The sequence below is a fragment of the Macaca nemestrina genome, chromosome 1 (assembly GCF_043159975.1).
Source record: "Macaca nemestrina isolate mMacNem1 chromosome 1, mMacNem.hap1, whole genome shotgun sequence".
Lineage (NCBI taxonomy): Eukaryota > Metazoa > Chordata > Mammalia > Primates > Cercopithecidae > Macaca > Macaca nemestrina.
Genome location: NC_092125.1, coordinates 7,106,868 through 7,128,662, shown reverse-complemented (window position 1 = coordinate 7,128,662; position 21,795 = coordinate 7,106,868). Strand labels below are relative to the sequence as shown.

Here is a 21,795-nt window from a genome sequence, read left to right as displayed (position 1 = left end):
TTTTTTTTTTTTTTTCCCCTTTAATCAATAATAGGACATCTTGGTCGTGAATGTTTTCTTCTAGGATTGCTTGGCATCACTCAGCACCCTCTCTGAAGCAGCATGGATTAATTTATGATGGGTTTCGAAGCTTTAGACATGTTACCTTTGGCTTAGCTATTAGGCATGTAAGCATGCACGTGGTGTAAGCAGGCCCATAGTTCAATGGAGGGGTCTGGTCAGAAGACACATTGTGGGGAGTCAGTAGCATATCACCGCATACCATAGAAGAGTGAACATAGAAAGGAAAAAGAAGAGAGCCAAGATCTGAGCTCTGGAGCTTTCTGAAATGAAGAGACTGGTGAAATGAGAAGGAACCATAAAGAAGTCTGAGAAGGAGAAAAACCAAATGATGGTAGTAACCCAAAAGCCCAAAGGTGACAGTGTTTTCAGAGGAGGGAGTGGTTGGCAGGGGCACATGCTTCTGCAAGATCATGTGAAATGTGGCTGAGAATTGAACATGAACTCTAACAATGTGCAAGTCACTATGAGCCTTCCAAGAGCTGTCTGGTTGGAGTGGAGAGGATAACAGACTGATTAGGGTCTGTTGAAGGGAGAATCGGAGGAGAAAAATTACAGATGAAATAGGAAATTCTCTGGAAGAGTTTTGCAATCAAAGGAAACAGTGAAATGAGGGAGATACCTGGCTGAGGCTGTGGGTAGGAGAGACGGTCTTTCTGTTGTTGCTCGTTTTCTTTTTTCCTATTCCTTTTACCTTTTTACAGTTTCTTTTTTCTTTGCCTAAACACTGCTGATAAAGTGTCTGTTTTCTTAAGAATGAATTATTACAGCATATATATATATATGTGTGTGTAGATATATGTGTGTGTGTGTATATATATATATATATATATGTATGCTTTTTTCTCTTTTTATTTTCCTTTCTTTTATTTTTTTGAGACAGAGTTTCACACTGTCACCTGGGCTGGAGTGTAATGGCGTGATCTCAGCTCACTGCAACCTCTGCCTCCTGGGTTCAAGTGATTCTCTTGCCTCAGCCTCCCAAGTAGCTGGGATTACAGGCACCTGCCACCACACCCAGCTAATTTTTTGTATTTTTAGTAGAGACGGGTTTCACATGTTAGCCAGGCTGGTCTCAAACTCCTGACCTCGTGATCCTCCTATCTCGGCCTCCCAAAGTGCTAGGATTACAGGCGTGAGCGACCATGCCTGGCCTATTACAGCATATTTTAATGCTAATGGGAGTGTTACAGTAAAGAGAGGGAAACTGATATGGAAAGTGGTGAGAACAAATCTTGGAGTGATGTTCTTGAGACAGAAGGAAGGAATTGCGATCTTGCTCACAAGTGGATATTTTTTTTTTTTATTAAAATAATTCTTTTTTGGCTGGGCATGGTGGCTCACACCTGTAATCCCAGCACTTTGGGAGGCTGAAGCGGGTGGATCACCTGAAGTCAGGAGTTTGACACCAGCCTGGCCAACATGGTGAACACTGTCTCTACTAAAAATACAAAAATTAGCCAGGTGTGGTGGTGGGAGCCTGTAATCCCAGCTACTTGGGAGGCTGAGACAGGAAAATTGCTTGAACCCAGGAGATGGAGGTTGCAGTGAGCCGAGATCATGCCATTGCACTACCGTCTGGGTGACAAGAGCAAAACTCCGCCTCAAAAAAAAAAATTCTGTTTTTGAGATGGAGTTTCATTGTATAGCCCAGGCTTGTCTCAAATGCCTGGGCTTAATTGATTCTGCTGCCTCAGCCTCCCAAGTAGTTGGTTTTCAATAAGAACATAATTTACCCGTAGAAAAGGAGGGAATGCAGAACATATGAACACAATGCAAGTGGGTGCATGAGTCGATTTAGTGGTAAGAGTGCGTAAAACTTTTTTGTTGTTTCTATTTTTCTCAGTGAAATAAGAAGAAGCAATTGTCTCGTAGTGAGCTGTTCCAACTGTAGTTCACAGAACAGTAACACCAGCATCATGTGGGAGCTTGTTAAAAATGTAGAATCTTCAGAATGAATTGTCTTCCAGCAAAAAAACAAAACAAAACAAAAAAAGGTAGAATCTTAAAGAATAAAAAATGCAGAATCTCAGGCTAGACCTCTTCATCATATGCAGACACTACCACCTGATGTAAAGACTAAAATATTCTTTTCCAATCCCATATTGCCATGTTTGTACAACAGACAGACCTCCTTTCTTGAAGGAATAGGAAAGACAGTTTGGTGAAGCATGGAGGGCAAGGGCAGAGAGCCTGCTGGCAGAGAGATGCAGGTCATGGGAGGAAATGCCTCGGGGCCTCATGCGTTGTGGGTGCTGTTGCCTGAGCAGAGCATTTCTTCCCAAATTTGTCATCAGTTTGAACAGTTCATCCTGTAAATTATAGTTAAATTTTAAATATCTTTCAATGAAAGAAATAGAGTCTACATTTCATAATTGGCAAACTAAATTTAAAATACCACACATCGTAACATGGTCCTATTGCCCATATCTGGGGCATAACTTGTACCACATGTGATTTACCTCTCGAGTTCTATGACATTCAAAGTGGTCTATGTTCTGTTCAGTAAGATGAGCTCTGTGAGCACATGCTCCAATATCACAGGAATATGGAATTTCCCTCCCTTCCTTCCTTCCTTCCTCCCTTCCTCCCTCCCTCCCTTTTCTCTCTTTCTTTCTTTCTTTCTTTCTTTCTTTCTTTCTTTCTTTCTTTCTTTCTTTCTTTCTTTCTTTCTTTCTTTCTTTCTTTCTTTCTTTCTTTCTTTCTTTCTCTTTCTTTCCCTCTTTCCCTCCCTCCCTCCCTTCCTTTTCTCTTCCTTCCTTCCTTTTCTCTCTCTCTTTCCTTTTCTTTCTCTCTCTCCCTCCCTCCCTTTTTCCTTCCTTTCTCTTTTCTTTTCTTTCTTTCTTTCCCTCTCTCCCTCCCTCCTTTCCTTTCCTCTTCCTTCCTTCCTTTTCTCTCTCTTTCCTTTTCTCTTCTTTCTTTCTTTCTTTCTTTCTTTCTTTCTTTCTTTCTTTCTTTCTTTCTTTCTTTCTTTCCTTTCTTTCTTTCTTTCTTTCTTTCTTTCTTTCTTTCTTTCTTTCTTTCTTTCTTTCTTTCTTTCTTTCTTTCTTTCTTTCTCTCTCTTTCTTTCTTTTTCTTTCTCTCTCCCTCCCTCCCTTTTTCCTTCCTTTCTCTTTCTTTTCTCTCTTTCTTTCTTTCTTTCTCTCCTCCTCCTCCTCCTCCTTCTTTTCTCTCTCTCTCTCTTTCTCTCTTCTTTCTGATGGAGTCTTGCTCTGTCATCCAGGCTGGAATGCAGTGGCGTGATCTCAGCTGACTGCAACCTCCTCCTCTGGGGTTCAAGTGATTCTCCTGCCTCAGCCTCTCAAGCAGCTGGGATTATAAGTGCCTGCCACTATGCCAGGCTAATTTTTGTATTTTTAGTAGAGATGGAGTTACAGCATGTTGGCTGAGCTGGTCTCAAACTCCTGACCTCAAGTAATCTGTCTGCCTCGGCCTCCCAAAGTGCTGGGATTACAGGTGTGAGTTTTGGAGCTCAGAAGAAGATAGAAAAATGAGGTGAAGTTGAGATTTTCTTAGAGACTGGTTGAATAGCTGTGACCAAAATACTGATAGTGATCTGGAGAGTGAAGGCTGGGCTGAGGAGGTCTCAGATGAAAATGAGAAACTTATTGGGACTGAAGCAAAGGTCATGCCTGTTATGTCTTATCAAAGTTGTTGGATGAATTGCTTTCATGCCCTAGGGATATATAAAAGTTTGAATTTGAAAGTGATGATTTAGGGTTTCTGATGGAAGAAATGTCTAAGCAGCAAAGCATTCGAGATGTGGCCTAACTGCTTCTAACAATCTATGCTCACATCTTGAAGCAAAAAAATAAGCTGTAACTTGTATTTACAAGGGAACCATAGTGTAAAAGCTTGAACACTTTGCAGCCTAGCCATGTGGCAGAAAAATAAAAAGCTTTTATAAGAGAGGAACTCAAGCAGGCTGTGGAACAACCACTTGTTACAGATATTTGCATAATTAAACAAAAGCAAGTGTTGATAGCCAAGACAATGGGAAAGAGGACTCAAGGCATTTTAGAAATCTAGAGGCAGCCCCCCATCACAGGCCCTGAGGCCTAAAAGAAGAGAATAATTTCCGGGATCAGGGCTAGGACCCTGCTGCATTGGGTAGCCTTGGGACATGGCTCCCTGCATCCTGGTCACTGCTCCAGCTCCAGATATAGGTCAAATTGGCCCAGTTACAACTCCAGTCACTGCTTCAGAGGGTGCAAGCCATAAGCCTTGATAGCTTCCATGTGGTGTTAGGCCTATGGGTGTACAAAATACAAGAGTTGAGACTTGGGAGCCTCCACCTTTATTCAAAGGATGTAGGCAAAAGCCTGGGTGTCCAGGCAGAAGCATGCTGCAGGGATGCTCTCATGGAGCTCTCATGGAGAACCTCTACTAAAACAATGCAGAGAAGAAATGTGGGGTTATAGCCCCCACACAGGCTTCCCACTGGGGCATGGCCTAGTAGATCTATGAGGAGAGAATCATAGTCCTCTAGACCCCAGAATGGTGGGTCTAGCTACAGCTTGCACCCTGCACCTAGAAAAACCAGAGGCACACAATACCAGCCCATGAGAGCAGCTGTGGGGGCTGAACCATGCAGAGCCACAAGGTCAGACCTTCCCAAGGCATTAGTGTACCCTGGAAATGGGACAAAGAGAAAAATATAACTATTTTGGAGCCTTATAATTCAATAACTGCCCTTCTGGGTTTCAGACTTGCATGGGTCCTGCGGCCTCTTTCTTTTGGCTGATTTCTTCCTTTTAGAATAGGAGTATTTACCCAATGTCTATACTCCCTTTATATCTTGGAAGTACCTAACTTGTTTTTCATTTTCCAGGCTTATAGGAGGAAGAAACTAGCTTTGTCTTAGATGAGACTTTCAACTTTTGAGTAAAGGCTGAAAGGAGTTAAGACTTTGGGGATTATTAGGAGGTCATGATTGTAGTTTGAAAAATGAGAAGGATATGAGATTTGGAATGGCCGGGGGCAAAATGATATAGTTTGGGTGTGTGTTCCCACCAAAATCTCATATTGCAATGTAATCTTCAATGTTGGAGGTGGGTTAAGTGGGGAGGTGATTGAATCATGAGGACAGGATTTCTGCGAACTGTTTGGTATCATTTCCTTTGGTGACACCTCACAATAGTAAGTTTTCATGAGAGCTGGTCATTTAAAAGTGTGTAGGACTCCCCACCTCTGGCCCTCTCACTTACCATGTGATGTGCAAACACCAGATTTATCTTTCGCCTTGATTGTCAGCTGTCAGAGGCTTCCCCAGAAGCAGAAACCAGTGCTATGCTTTCTGTACAGTCTGTAGAACTATGAGCCAGTAAAACCTCTTTTCTTTATAAATTACCCAGTCTCAGATTATTTCTTTATAAGAGTGCGACAATGGCCTAATATATCTACCAAAAAAACTATTAGAACTAATAAATTGAGTAAATTTGCAGATTACAAAATCAACATATACAAATCAGTAGGATTTCTATCTGCTGACAGTCAACAAACTGAAAAAGAATTAAAAAAAAGTAATCCTATTTGCAATAACCACAAATAAAATGTGTGGGAATTAACCAAAGAAATGAAAGTTCTCAACAATTAAAACTAAAAAACACTAATAAAAGAAATGAAAGAGGATACAAAAAATGAAAAGATATTTCCATGTTCACAGATTGGAAGAATCAGTATTTTAAAAATGTCCATACAATTCAAAGCAATCTATAGATTTCATGCCATCCTTATCAAAATAACAATGGCATTCCTCACAGAAATAGAAAAAAGAATTCTGAAATTTATATGGAACCACAAAACACCATAATAGCCAAAGCTATGCTGAGTAAATAAAACAAAACTGGAGGAATCCCATTACCTGGCTTCAAATTATACTACTGAGCTACAGTAATTAAAACGTCATGACACTAGCATAAAAACAGACATAAAGACAATTTCAGTGGACTAGAGAACCCAGAAACAAACCCAAACACCTACAGTAAACTTTTCAACAAAAGTGCCAAGAACATACAATGAAAAATAAGACAGTTTCTTCACTATAAATAGGGCTGGAAAAACTGGCAAGCCATAGGCAGAAGAATGAAACTAGAACCCTATTTTTTGCCACATAAAAAAAATGAAATTAAAATAGATTAAAGACTTAAACCTAACACCTCAAACTATCAAACTTTTACAAGAAAACACTGGGAAAGCCCTCTAGGGCACAGGTTTGGGCAAACGTTTCTTAAATAATGCCCCATAAACACAGACAACCAAAGCAAACATGGACAAATGGGATTACAGCAAGTCAGAAAGCCTTTTTTTTTTTTTTTTTTTTTTTTTTTTTTTTAACAGTGAAGGAAACAATCAACAAAGTGAAGAGAAAACCCCAAAAATGGGAGAAAATATTTGTAAATTACTCATCTGAAAAGGGATTAATAGCTACATGATATGGTTACGCTTTGTGTCCCCACTCAAATCTCATATTGACCCCTCTACCCCTCTGGCTGGTTGACCTCTTACTGGGGAGAGATTTATTGACTCAGGTGTCCAAGCCATGGTGACCTTCACAGATTATAAAGCAGAGAAAGTGTTACTTTTGTTCCTGACCCCTCAGGGGAAAAAAATAAGTTAAGAATGAGCTGTCACATTTACCACCTGAGGTGTTGTCTCAAGTAAATTCTGAGGTTTGGGCCACGCCGGCTCTGGGAAATGCACTAACACCTCCCCCATTCAAATCCAACTTCAGCCTAGTGCTCCTTAACATCAGAAGAGACAGTACACTTTAAGGTAAGAAGCATGAGGGGCAATTCAACCCCTCATTGCCAAATTTTTGCCATATGACTTATTAAGGCCATGAGAGTCTCCTTATAATACTCCCATGTTACCAGATTAAAAGCCTAATGGCAAGTACAGATTTGTCAGAAATCTCAGAGGATTAATAAATGCAGTTGTTGTCTCCATACACCTCATTGTCCCCAATCCTTACCCAAGTCCCAGGGATGTGAAAACTGGTTTACATTCTTAGATGTGAAGAATGCATTTTTCTGCGTCTCAATGCATCCAGATTCACAATATGTTTGCCTTTGAATGGACTGATCCAGATACTCATTCAGCCTCAAAACGCACCTGGACAGTCCTCTCTGAAGGGTTCTGGGATAGCCCCCACTTATTTGAAAATGCTCTAGCTAAGGACTTAAGAAATCTACACTGCAAAGGGGCACAATTATTCAGTATGTAGATGACTTGGTCATTGCTAGCCCAACTAAAGAAGACTTGGATAATAATACTGTTAAACTGATAAATTTCCTGGGAACTAGGAGATATAGGGTATCGCATACAGGGCTCAGATTTTTACTCAAAGACTCAAACACTTGGAATTTGTCTTAACCCCTGGAACTGATCAACATCCCTAGAAGGAAAAAAAAGTCTTTTAGTCATCCAGGAGTCCCAGTCCAACAAATGACTGTGGACCTTTTTAGGGGATGGCTGGGTACTGCTGCTTATGGGTGCCCAGATCTGGACATGTAGCCAAGCCTTTATATAATACACTAAAAGGGAAAGATTTAGAGATTCTTGAACGTAATGAGAACTGCAAGCAAACCTTCGACACTCTCAAAGAGAAATTGGGCTCTGCTACAGCCTTGGGAGTCCCCAAGTTGGATGAACCATTTTTTCTTTATGTGGCCAAAAAGCAAGGCATAGGCCTTGGGTAATCTTGTCCCCAAACGGGGGAACATTCCAAGGCCAGCAGCCTCCTTTTCTAAGCAGATAGACCAGGTGGCCTCAGAGTGACCTAGATGTCTTAGAGCTGTTGCTGCTACAACTTTCCTAGTAGGCAAAGCTAACAAACTAACATCAGGATAGCCCCTAAAGGTTTTGGACCCCACACCAAGGGAAGGTGGTCCTAGAAGCTAAAGGGCACCAGTGGATAATAGGGGAACATTTATTAAAGTATCAGGCCTTATTGCTAGACACTCCAGACATAACCCTTAAAGTCTGCCAAACCATAAACCCAGCCACTTATCTGCCAGAGTCCATAGGTGCTCCCAGCCTTTCTGGCACACAGGTTGTATTAGTCTGTTCTCATGCTGCTAATAAAGACAAATGAGGCTGGGTAATTTATAAAGGAAAGAGATTTAATTGACTCACAGTTTCACATGGCTGGGGAGGCCTCACAATCACGGCAGAAGGCAAATGGGGAACAAAGTCACATCTTAGATGGCAGCAGGCACAAGAGTTTGTGTAGGGAAACTCCCCTTCCGGGGCCTATTATGGGGAGGGGGGAGGGGGGAGGGGTTGCATTGGGAGTTATACCTGATGTAAATGACAAGTTGATGGGTGCAGCACACCAACATGGCACAAGTATACATATGTAACAAACCTGCACGTTATGAACATGTACCCTAGGACTTAAAGTATAATAAAAAAAATAAATAAATAAAAAGGCAAAACTGCATTATCTCTACTTTAGAATAAAAGTAACTAAATTCTACAATAATAAAGAGACTTAAAGCAAAAAAACATAAATAAATAAATAAATAAATAAATAAAATAAAATAAAACCATCAGCTGTAATCCCAGCACTCTGGGAGGCCGAGGAGGGTGGGTCACCTGAAGTCAGGAGTTCGAGACCAGCCTGGCCAACATGGTGAAACCCTGTCTCCACTGAAAATACAAAAATTAGCTAGGCATGGTGGTGGCGCCTGTAATCCCAGCTACTCGGGGGACTGAGACAGGAGAATCACTTGAACCCAGGAGACAGATAGCATTAAGCTGAGATGGCACCACTGCACACCAGCCTGGGCAACAGAGCAAGATTGTGTCTCAAAAAAGCAAAACAAAGCAAAACAAAAAAACCATCGGATCTCATGAGGCTTATTCACTGTCGTGAGGCCAGCATGGGAAAGACCCACCCCCGATTCAATGACCTCCCACTGGGTCCCCCCCACAATGCATGGGGATTACGGGAGCTACAACCGAACATAAGATTTGAATGGGGACACGGCCAAACCATGTCACAGGTTATGAAACAAAGTTATTCTAGCAGGCCAGACTGAAGAGAGATGAGCCCCTTGACCATCCCAAGGAAGAGTGGTTAACAGATGCAAGCTGTTTTATGCATCGGGGAAACAGGAGCGCTAGATATGCTATCATTAGTCAGCACAAGAGAATCAAGACACAAACCTTGCTGGCCTCTACGTCAGCTCAAAAACCTGAGTTAATTGAACTTACTAGAGCCCTGCAGTTGGGAAGGGATTTAAAAGTTAACATTCACACTGATTCCAAGTGTGATATTTTAGCGTTTCGTGCTTATGCTGCAATTTGGAATGGGTAGGGACTCCTGACCACTGAGGGCTTTTCCAGACAATATCACTCAGGTTTTGAGTTTGTTAGAATGCTGCTTTGCTTTCAAAAAAAAAAAAAAAAAAAAAGTGACTACAATTCGCTGCAGATGACATCAAAAGAGAGACTGACCATGTAAAAGGAAATGCTCTCACGGATGCGGCAGCCAAGGCCACTGCACTGAAAGGGGCAATGAAGCTGATGGGCACACTGCTCAGCACACATAGAGCTGGGCCAGAATTCTCTGAAGAACTAAGCCGGGCCAGGGATTGCAGTTTAGTCCAGGGCCCCTCTGGCTGGCTGACTGATGGTAATAAATTACTAATGCCGAGTACCAATCATAGGAAAGTAATTCACCACTTTCATGATGCTTTTCACCCTAGAAGGATTCTTTGTTTCAGTGAATGTCTCATTCGTTTGTGGGGATAAATCTTTTCAAGACACTAAAACAGATGACTCAGCCCTGTAAGCTCTGTGCCTGAAACAACCCAAACAGCCAGCAATTTTCTACTCCTCCAGTTAAACCTGTCCAATACTGAGGAACCTAGCCAGGTGAGGACTGGCAACTCTAATTTACTCACAACCCTTTCTGCAGGGGATTCAAATATTTGCTAATGCTCACTGATACCTTCACTGGTTAGATCGAGGCATTCCCCACCCTATCTGAAAAGTGTTTACTGGAAGAAATAATTCCTCAGTTTGGGTCATCTAAAAGCCTGCAAAGTGACAGTGGCCCATCTTTCACAGCAGGTGTATCCCAACACCTATCCTCAGCTTTAGGAATCCAATATCACCTTCACTCTTCGTGGAGACCACGGCCCTCTGGACAGGTGAAAGTACTAGTCATACTCTAAAGACTCTAGCTAAGTCAGAGGCCTGACTATCCCTAACACCCATAGCTTACTGCAGGTTTGAACTGCTCCAAAGGAAAACTTATATAAGTCCTGTTGAGTCATATGGAAGGCCTTTTCTAACCACAGATCTAATAGATGAAAGGATTCATCAATTACAAAATACGTCCTCAGTCTAGGACAGGTGCGAAGGCAATCTGTGAATATGGAAACACGAGGCTTCCCCTCCCACAGGAGAGGAAAATTCAGTTTCAGCTCAGCTAGGGATGTAGTCTTACTAAAGACGTGGGAGGAAGTTCTCCAGCTGACCCGCTTTCCCCAGCCTGGAAAGGACCAGGGCAAGGTCACCTGAGCTCTCCAACAGACATTAAACGCTAAGGGATTCACAGGTGTGTGGAAGTAAAGCTGCTGCTTATTCTGGGAGCCCACCCCGAGGCTGGGGGAGGTGGGCGCGGGGCTATTTCAGCGTTGGTGGAACACAGGCCCTGTCATTGCGCTTGTCTGTCTGCTCCTCCTTCTCGCGTTTCTCCTGCCACCCTAGTCCCGCCTTGGCCATGAGGCAGACCGGGCAGTGCGGGAACCAAATCGGCGTCAAGGTTGGCGGCGGGCGGGGTGGGGGGGACCTGACAGGTGGCCCGGGAAGCTGCTGGCAGTGGCGGGGCGGCGCCCCTGCATTGCCACCCCTGGGCTCCCTGCCCCGGACCCGGTGGAGCTGGGAGGCTGGCCTGGTGGCCAGGGCGGACCCCCAGGGACCCAGTGGCCTGGGGAGGGGGTGGGAGAGGGGCTGGGGAGCCTCCAGCTCTCTGTCCTGACTCAGCCCCGGCCTGTCTGGCCCCTCGTGTCTCTTGCAGTTCTGGGAGGTGATCTCTGATGAACATGCCATCGACTCCGCTGGCACCTACCACGGGGACAGGGACCTGCTGCTGTAGTGTATCAACGTACGAGGCCAGCGGTGATACCCCAGTCCTTCCCCCACTGCCCTCCTGGGCACAGTGGCCCTCCCCTCGCTGATGCCCTTCTGCCCCCCCCTCAGGTGGCAGGTAAGTGCCTCGCGCTGTGCTAGTTGATCTGGAACCGAGCACTCTGAACTCTGTGCGCTCCGGGCCCTTCAGGCGGATCTTCAGGCTGGACAACTTCGTTTTCGGTGAGTTGTGGGTAGAGACTGGGGTGTGGCTCCTTAGCCAGGGCAGCTCAGAGTCAAGGAGTGCCCCAAGGTCATGGCTGTGAGAACTGTGGAGCCAGGGCCCCTCAACACCCTCCTATCCTCTGAGTCCTCAATCTCCCTCTCCTCAACGGGCTTTGGGAGGAAGGCCCAGGTGTCTGCCCGAGGAGAGGAGCTGCTGATGTAACCTCCCTGCAGGGAGCTGAGTGGGGGCCGTGGCTGCTGCTTTCCTTGGGAATGATGTAACCTCCCTGCAGGGAGGTCTGTTGTTAGGCTGTCTCAGGTTTGGCTCCTGACTTAATTTCTTTCCTTTTTTTTATTTTTATTTTTTATTATACTTTAAGTTCTGGGATACAGGTGCAGAACGTGCAGGTTTGTTACATTGGTACACATGTGCCATGGTGGTTTGCTGCACTCATCAACCCGTCATCTACATTAGGTATTTCTCCTAATGCTATCCCTCTCCCCTTTCCCCACCCCCTGACAGGCCCCTGTGCGTTATGTTTCCCTCCCTGCGTCCATGTGTTCTCATTGTTCAACTCCCACTTATGAGTGAGAATATGCAGTGTTCGGTTTTCTGTTCTTGTGTTAGTTTGCTGAGCATGGTTTTCAGCTTCATGTCCCTGCAAAGGATATGAACTCATCGTTTTTTATGGCTGCATAGTATTCCGTGGTGTATATGTGCCACATTCTTTATCCAGTCTATCACTGATGGGCATTTGGGTTGGTTCTAAGTCTTTGCTATTGTGAACAGTGCCGCAATAAACATGTGTGCATGTGTCTTTATAGCAGCATGATTTATAATCCTTTGGGTATATACCCAGTAATGGGATTGCTGGGTCAAATGGTATTTTCTGGTTCTAGATGCTTGAGGAATCGCCACACTGTCATTCACAATGGTTGAACTCCTTTACAGTCCCACCAACAGTGTAAAAGTGTTCCTATTTCTCCACATCCTCTCCAGCACCTGTTGTTTCCTGACTTTTTAATGATTGCCATTCTAACTGGCGTGAGATGGTGTCTCATTGTGGTTTTGATTTGCATTTCTCTGACCAGTGATGATCATTTTTTCATGTTTGTTGGCTGCATAAATGTCTTGAGAAGTGTCTGTTCATATCCTTTACCCACTTTTTGATGGGGTTGTTTTTTTCTTGTAAACTTAAATTCTTTGTAGATTCTGGATATTAGCCCTTTGTCAGATGGATAGATTGTAAAAATGTTCTCCCATTCTGTAGGTTGTCTGCTCACTCTGACAGTTTCTTCTGTGCAGCAGCTCTTTAGTTTAATCAGATCCCATTTGTCAGTTTTGGCTCTTGTTGCTATTGCTTTTGGTGCTTTACTGGCTTAATTTCCAACAGGGGAGGCTGCTGTCCTGTAACTTTGGGGGAGGGGGTCCACCTGCTCCATGTGTACGGTGAATGGTGCTTTCACCTCACGCATGACACTTGGCCTTTTTTGCATTGTGGCAGTGACCACTGCTGAGCGTATACCTGGCCGTCGAGTGACTGGCTATACTGTCTTACAGGTCAGAGTGTGGCCGGGAACAACTGGGCCACGGGGTACTATCCAGAAAGTGAGCAGCTGATGGAGTCAGGGATGGACACTGAGGCGGGAGGCTGAGAGCTGTGACTGCCTGCAGGGTTTCCAGCTGGCCCACTCCCTGGGTGGGGGATGGGTTCCCTTCTGCTCAGTAAGATGCAGGAAGTAACCAGATAGGATCAGCATCCTGCCCTCGCCCAAGGTGTCAGACAGCGTGGTGGGGCCCTACAATGCCATCCTCTCAATCCACCAGCTCATAGAAAATGCACATGGAACCTTTTGTATTGATAACAAAGCAGCGTACAATATTTGTTCCAGAACCCCTACAACTGCCCACACCCTGTGGTGACTTGAATCACCTGGTAGCTGCTACCATGAGTGGGGTCACCACATGCCTGCGCTTCCCAGGCCAGCTGAATGCTGACCTGCACAAGCTGGCCAAGAACATGGTCCCATTTCCCCGGCTGCTCTTCTTCATGCCTAGCTTTGCTCCACTGACCAACTGGGGCAGCCGGCAGTACCAGGCCCTGACGGTGGTTGAACTTATTCAGCAGATGTTTGATGCTAAGAATGTGATGGCTGCCTGTGACCCCCGTCATGGCTGCTACCTAACGGTGGCTGCCATTTTCAGAGATAGCATGTCCATGAAGGAAGTAGATGAGCAGATGCTCAATCTTCAAAAGAACAGCAGCCACTGTGCTCATCGGCTCCCTCACAATGTACAAACAGCCGCCTGTGACACCCCACCCAAAGGGCTAGAAATATCAGCCACTGGTATCAACAACACCATGGCCATCCGGGAGCTTTTCAAGCGTATTATGGAGAAGTTCACAGTAATGTTTAGGTGCAAGGCCTTTCTCCACTGGTACACATACGAGGGCATGGATGAGATGGAATTTATCGAGGCCGAGAGCAACGTGAAAAATCTTATGGCAGAGTACCAGCAGTGCCAGGACACCACGCCGAGGAGGAGGAGTTCGAGCAGTCTGCTGAGGAGGAGGTGGCCTAGAAGCTTCTTTTCTGGGTAAAGGGGGGAAGCGGTGTGGATTCTTTAGTGTGTTCTGATAGCCATGTGTCACTACGCACTTTTTCTTTGTGTCTTTATATCTCTTCCTGTTGCACTTTAAAGCATTTTCATAGAATGTGATTTTACCTGATAAAGCATCCTTACAGCATCTGGTTTCACCTCCTACTTCTTTCTATTGGCCCTCTGGGTGCCGCTGCCAGATGGGCAGAGTGGTCCTGTAAGGCTGCAGCTGTCTTGGGCTTATCACATGCCCAGGAACAAGCATTCCAGTGGCTCCAGGAGGGGTCAGCATGGGCTGTGGACATGGCAGGAAGGCTTCATGTGAACCTGAGGCTGCCCTGGGCTTTGGGCAGCTACGTGGTAGGAAACCTGTTCCTGAAGGCGAGCCTTGGCTTATCCCACGTACTGAACTTCCAGGGGACCAGTTGGCCCTCTGTTTCTGGAACTTTAGAAGTGGCCGGTGAGCCCAGTGGACAATGTCCTCAACGTCCCACCTTAGGGTAGGAATGTGGCCAGACAGCTGGCCCTGAGCCGGCAATGAAGAGAGTGAGCAAGTAGGGCCCCAGGCACCCCTCACCATGATGGCCTGTGTGTGTCCGTGTGGCCTCATTCTCTTAATGAGGTGGGCATGGGGTGTCTGGCAGGGACTGGAGGGCAGGAATCAAGCCCCCTGTGTACTCACAGGCACTGAACCCCATGGAGAAGGGGGGGATTAAGCCCTGGAGGCCACAGATGCAGTTGCTGGGGCTGTGTTCGGGGCAGTCTCTCTCCAAAGGCACAGGTGGGGTTTCCGGGCAGGACCTGAGGAGACGGGCAGGTGCTCACAAGTGCTGTTTCCCCCACATGGCAACCAGTGAGGAGAAAAATGCCCAGTGGAGGTCTGACCCGCCCCAGTCTGGAGGGCCGATGCTCTCTGGAAAGTTGGCTACTGACACTGTCTCTTGTCTCCCTGTCCCCCACTCCAAAATCTCAGGGCAAGAATAACCCAAGACTGTCAGGATGAGACTGGTGAGGGCGGCACCTTTGGGGATAGGCCCTTTAGCCCTGCAAAATCTCCTCCCCAGGCTTCTCAAGGAGCCTGGACTTCAAGGCCTGCTTTGGGGAAGCTGTCAAATAAGAGATGTGTGTGAGCTGGGTGCTGGGCACCACCAGGACAGTGCTCTTCTACCTGGCTCTTGCAGAACTCATCCATGGCCTGTGTGATGTTCTTTTGGTAATTCCCCCCACCCCCATCACACAAAGATGAAGCCAGCATAGCCTGGGGATGGGCAGACATTATGGGTTCCACCCCAGGTCCCCTGGGCCTATCCACCTGCCTCTGGTGTGTCAGGGAAAACGGGTGAGGCTCCTTTTTGTTCTCTGAATGTTTGCAATGGCCCATTGGGCCAAACGGGAACAGGCAGGCAGGGGAGTATCTCATCTTGAAGTAGCTCCTGGAAGCAGCTGGGAGGTGGGGGAGATTCCCCTCTACTCCCCCAACCTGTTCTCAGAACAGGAAAATGGGCCTCTGTGACCGCCTTCCTCAGTGGCTGTCACCCTCCGAGGGGTGTCCTTGCCCAGCCCAGCCCAGGCGTACCCCCGCCTGAGATGGCATTGCGTGGATCTGGTTGGGAAGGTTCACCTGCAGTGACCACTGGACTCTGCCCACACCCAGTGTCTCCACTCTCACATGGGGCCCGATGTTCCCCCTCCAGTGGTACAGCCAGAGTGGCAGAGAGGGCGTCACTGCTGCGGTTCCTACCTGGGTCTGAGTGGGGGTCAGGCTTGGCATCCATGTATTTCCCGATTACTTGGTTCCATCTGGGGGCTTCACGGACGGTAATGATGTTCTTCCAGGCATCTTTTTCATATGCCAGCTGCAGGCCCGGGCTTCCCAAGTTTCTGGAGTCCCCCTTGCAGCCTGGCAACCATGGCGGCTAGTGGGGGAAGGACACTAAGCCTACAGGCTCTGGGTATGTTCTCTACCCCTGCTGGCCCCTGGTTGCCCCTGGTTGTTTACCACCTTGGGTGAGAGTCGGCTTAGGATCTCAACATTCTTATAGGACTTCAGAACTGTATAGACAGGGGCCCAGGAGGGAGCAGGGACTGGGACTGGCAGCTAACCAGTATAGTGGGGGTCATAGGGCTCAGTTTGGTCCCAGCAGGGATTTCAGGGAGGCTTGGATTTGCTGAAGGCCTTGAACAAGCTTGGGCTTGGATATAGGAACAACGTGGAGCAGGGGCCCTTACGCACGCTGGAGTCTTTGAGTAGTTGCACCCTGGTGCGTCCATAGGTGTTCCCCACCTGGAGCGCAGCTATGGATAGAAGCTGGTATAGCTGTGGAGGGAAGAGGAGGAGGTGGCAGGATGAGTCTCCAGGGCAGCCCCAGCAGCCAGGCAGGGCCTCTGCAAGTGAGACACAGATCCAGCCTGTGGCCACTTAGCAGCTGTTTGGCCGGCTGCAGATCACCTGACCTCTGCTCACCAGGACGTGGGGGTTGCAGTTGCACTTACCTTCTGGGACTTCTGCGGCTTGAGGAGGCAGCACACACCACAGGCTGAGAATGTACCCGACTCAGGCAAGCTTCTCCAACAGTACCACATCAGATTAACATCCAACCTGTAGAGGACACCATCAATCTCCCCATCCCTCATTCCAACTGTAAGAAAAGGGAGTGTCTGTCCTGGGGGAGTAAGCACAGGTATGTTTATCCAATGGGCACATGGCCCAGGTTGGGGAAAGGTCCTTGGATACATGCTGGTTTCACCAGGAATCTGGGGTGGGTTTGGCCAGGACCCCTGTGTGCCAGGAGGCCAGTAGCCCCCTGCATGGGACAGGACTGGGAGGTGGGTGGGAGGGCTGAGCTTTGAAGGGAGTCATTAGTTGGCCTCATGGGAAGTGGTGCAGGTGGTTAGTGGTGGTTCAGTCTTGCGGGGCCTGTGTGATCACCCAAGGAGTACAAATTGCCTGTTTAAAAAAAAATTGCCAAAACTGATGCAAGCTCATCAGTTGAAAAGGTGAGTAATGCTGACAGTCGGCTTCACCTGCCCCTTCCCCAGAAGTAACTGGTGTTCAGAGGTGGATTTGGTTCCTTCCCAGCCTTTCCCTTTTGCATGTAGCTGTGTGCATGTACTTAGATGTGTGCACACACATGTTCCCTGGAGGGGTAACTTCTTTTATTTGGGAGGATAACTAGTGAGGCAGCCTGGCATTTGCTTATTTTGTCTTTTAAGCGTGGAGCGCTCTATGAAAAGGGCATCGGGTACTTCCTAGCTGGCCTCTGCCAGCTATTTGGCTGTCCCGTTTCTGCCCTTCACAGGCATGGTGGCCACCTGGTGTGACATTCAGCAGCCTTGTTTGCAGCTAGTATGATGAGATGAGTGGATCAGATACCTTATAAAATTGAAAAGTGCACAACATGCAGAGAAAGGATAAACAACCATGTGTGTACTGCTCTGCTAAAGTCCACATCACATGACTCAGATGACAAACTTTTTTCACCTAACATTTGGGCTCTGAGAAAGGGCGTTTATGTTTTACTTTTACTTTTTTTTTGAGATGGAGTCTCACTTTGTTGCCCAGGCTGGAGTGCAGTAGTACGATCTCGGCTCACTTCAACCTCCGCCTCCTGGGTTCAAGCGATTCTCCTGCCTCAGCCTCCCGAGTAGCTGGGACTATAGGCTCCTGCCACCATGCCCAGCTAATTTTTTGTATTTTTAGTCAAGACAGGGTTTCACTATGTTAGCCAGGATGGTCTCGATCTCCTGACCTCATCATTCACCCGCACCCGCCTCAGCCTCCCAAAGTGTTGGGATTACAGGCGTGAGCCACCGCGCCTGGCCTTACTTTTTATTTATAACAGAGTTAGAAGAAATACTACCATGCTTTCTATTCCATTATCCTCAACTTGCACTGTACCCCCTCTACTATACCTACCTCAGAGAGAAACAGGAGCTGGCCTGGTTAATGACAACCTGGAATTATTTGAGCCAGGTCACTGTGTAAAGGTAACACTGATTCTGTCCTCTTGTGGATCACTTGTTCGGCTCAGATATTTCATGGCTCCCTGTATACAGGGGGATGTGTTACCCTCCTAGCCTGCTTTCTTGGTTTGATACATGCCTGAGAGCATGTGAGAGCACTTACGGTCTAGGCCCATGGCGGACTGTTCTGCCACCCCCATCTCATCGCTCCAGGTCAGCCTGCATGCACGCCTTCCTCCATCTGGTTCAAGAGTAGGGGATGGGAGGTCTCACACTGACCTCAAGTTTATGTGACATTTTCCACCTCTGCTTTCCCAGACAGCCTCTGCTGCAGGGCTTGTGAGGTGCCATGGAGATTTATGAAGTCCATATTTTCTTATGTGGGTGTTTTATTCCCCCTCCAGGGCTCTAATTTATAAATGTTAGAAGTACTCCAAACCCCTAACATGTAAACATCTAAGCCTGGTCCTTTTTTGGTGGTAGAATATACATATCGTAAAATTTACCGTTTTAACTATGTTTAAATGCACAGTTCAGCGGCATACAGTATATTCACAGTGTTGTACAACCATTCCCTTTATCCATATCTACAACTTCTTTATCATCCTAAACTGGAACACCATACCCATGACGAAGTCATTGAATAGAAGACTGATGCATTTGACTCCGTAAAAATGAAAACTTTCTATGACAGAAAAATCCCTCAGTCAAAAGTCAACGGACAGGGGAAATAGATCTGCAACATACATGACAAAAAGCTAATTTGGGTAATATATATATAAAATATAATATATTATCTATAATATAATATATAGATAATATATAATATATAATATAACATAATATATAGTGGTAAAATATATAATATATACTATCATACAGTATTATATATAATATGTAATATATATTACATATAGTATATAATATATAATATACTATATACACTGTTTATAATTATACACATTATATACTGTATATAATTATATACAGTATACAGTATATACACATATACTGTATAATATATATGTGTATATAATTTATTACATATATACTGTATTATATATACTGTATACTGTATAATTACTGTATACACATATACTGTATATAACTATATACAGTATATAATATACAGCATATTGTATATAATATATACAGTATATTGTGTATAATATATATAAAGCTATCCTAAATTATTAAAAGACCAGAAACCAAATTGAAAAATGGACAAAGGATGTAAAGAAACAGTTCAAAGAAAAATGTAGATTTTAAAATATTTGCTTTTTTTAATATTGTGGTAAAATATGTGTAACAGAAAACTTACCATTTTAACCATTTTGAGGTGTACAATTCAGTGGCATTAAGTACAAATACATTGTTTTGCAACTATCACCACTTTCCATTTCCAAACCCATTTTATCCCAAAGTGAAACTCTGTATCCGTGGAACAATAGCTCTCCGTTTCCCTTCCCCCCATTCCCTGGCAACCACCATCCTACTTTTTGTGTCTATGAATTTAACTGCTCTAGCTACGTCATAAAAATGGAAGCGTATGGTATTTGCTTTTTTTGTGTCTGGCTTATTGTACTTAATCTTTTCAAAGTTTATCTGTGTTGTAGGATGTATTAGAATTTCTTTTCTTTTTAACACTGAATATCATTGTGTGTATTGACCATATTTGCTTACCCATTCATTCATCTGTGGATGGACATTTGGGCTTTTTCTACCCTTTGGCTATTGTGAATGCTGCTATAAACATGGGTATCTGTGCAAATTCCCACTTTTAATTCTTTTGGGTATATACCCACAAGTGGAATTACTGGCTTGTATGCTGATTACTGTTCTCCACAGTGGCTGTGCCATCTTACTTTCCCACCAGCAGTGTGCAAGAGTTCTGACTTCTCCACATCCAGCATTTGCTGTTTTCTGGGTTTTTGTTGTTTGTTCTGGTTTGTTGTTGGTTTTTTTGATGGTGGCCATACTTATATGTGTCAGTTGGTATTGCATTGTGGTTTTGATTTGCATTTTCATGATTAGTGATGCTGAGCACTTTATCCTGTGCTTAGTGGTCATTTGCATATCTTCTGTAAAGGAATGTATATTTTAAAAGCTTTGCTTATGTTTAAATTTGATTATTTTGTTGTCGTTGCTGAGGCCTTTATATAGCCTGGATATTGATTACTTATCAGATATATAATGTGTGGATATTTTCTCCCCCTCTCTGAATATTGTATTTCAGTCTATTGATTGTATCCTCAGACACATAAAAGTTTTTAACTTTGGTGAAGTTTATGTATTTTCGTTGTTCGTCATTGTGCTTTCACTGTCGTATCCAAGAAATTATTGCCAGATTCTATGTTATGAAACTTTTGCCCTATGTTTTCTTCTAAGGGTTTTATAGTTTTAGCTCTTACAATTAGATGTTTGGTCCACTTTGAATAAAGTTTTTTATATGGTGTAAAGTAAGGGTCCAACTTCATTATTTTCCATGTGAATATCTATTTTTTTTCTAACACTATTTAAAAAATGCTGTCCTTTCCCCCATTGAATAGTGTTGGCTCCTTTGTTAAATATCATGACCATAATTTTTGGTTCTTTATTTCTGTTGCATTGGTCTTTATGTCTGTCTCTATGCTGGTACAACATTGTTTTGGGTACTGAAGCATTGCAGTAAGTTTGAAACCAGGAGGTCTTAGTCCTCTAACTGTTCATTTTTAAGATTGATTTGGCTACTTGGGTTTTTTTTTTTTTTGAGACTTCATCTGTATTTTAGAATAGGTTTTTCTATTTTTGCAAATACTGGGATTTTTATAGGGATTTTATTGAATCCATAGATGACTATAGATAACAATGGCATCTTGACAAGGTTTTATCTTCAGTCCATAAACACATGATGTCTTTTCATTTATTTGTGTCATGTTTAATATCTTTCTGCAATGTTTATAGTTTTCACCGTACAGGTTTTTCATTTCCTTGATTAAGTTGGTTTCTAAGTATTCTTTGATGCTATCATAAATGATACTGTTTTCTTGATTTCTTCTTCAGATAGTTTATAGAAATACAACTATTTTTTGTATATTGATTTTGTATCCCACAGCTTTGCTGAATTTTATTTATTGCATCTGACAGTTTATTTCACAGAAACTAAGTTGGTTTTTTTTTTTTTTTTTTTTTTTGAGATGGAGTCTCGTCTTGCTACCCAGGCTGGAGACCAGTCGTGTGATCTCGGTTTCCTGTAACCTCCGCTTCCCAGGTTCAAACGATTCTCTTGCCTTGGCCTCCCGAGTAGCTAGGATTACAGGCGCCTGCTACCATGCGCAGCTATTTTTTGTATTTTTAGTAGAGATGGGGTTTCATCATGTTGACCAGGCTGGTCTCAAACTCCTGACCTTGTGATCCGCCCGCCTTGGCCTCCCAAAGTGCTGGGGTTACAGGCGTGAGCCACCACACCTGGCCAAGATTTTTAATATATAAGATTTATGTCATCTGCAAATAGATAATTTTACTTTTTAAAAAATTGGAATATCTTTTATTCTTTTACTTGCCTTATCTTTATAACTAACTAGAACCTTCAGGACTATATTAAATAGAAGTGGCAAAAGCAGGCATCCTTGTTTTAGCTCTTAGGGTAAAAGCTTTCGGTTTTTCACCATAATTTTAGCTGTCTTGTTATTGTTTTTTTTTTTTTAATATAACATATTATGTTAAGGTGTTTTCTTTCTTTTTATAGTTTATAAGTATCTTTTATCATGAACATGGGTTAAATTTTGACAAGTGCTTTTTCTTTAAGATGATCACAGATTTTTTTCTTAATGTGGTATTACACTGATTTTCATGTGTTGCAATGTGCTTTTATTTCAGGAGTC

At 44.3% G+C, this 21,795-nt stretch overlaps 1 pseudogene; it reads left to right on the top strand.

Moving 5' to 3' along the window:
* The first annotated feature begins 11,111 nt into the window (after positions 1-11,111).
* Positions 11,112-13,951, top strand: LOC105474661 (tubulin beta chain-like; annotated as a pseudogene).
* Positions 13,952-21,795: the final 7,844 nt, after the last annotated feature.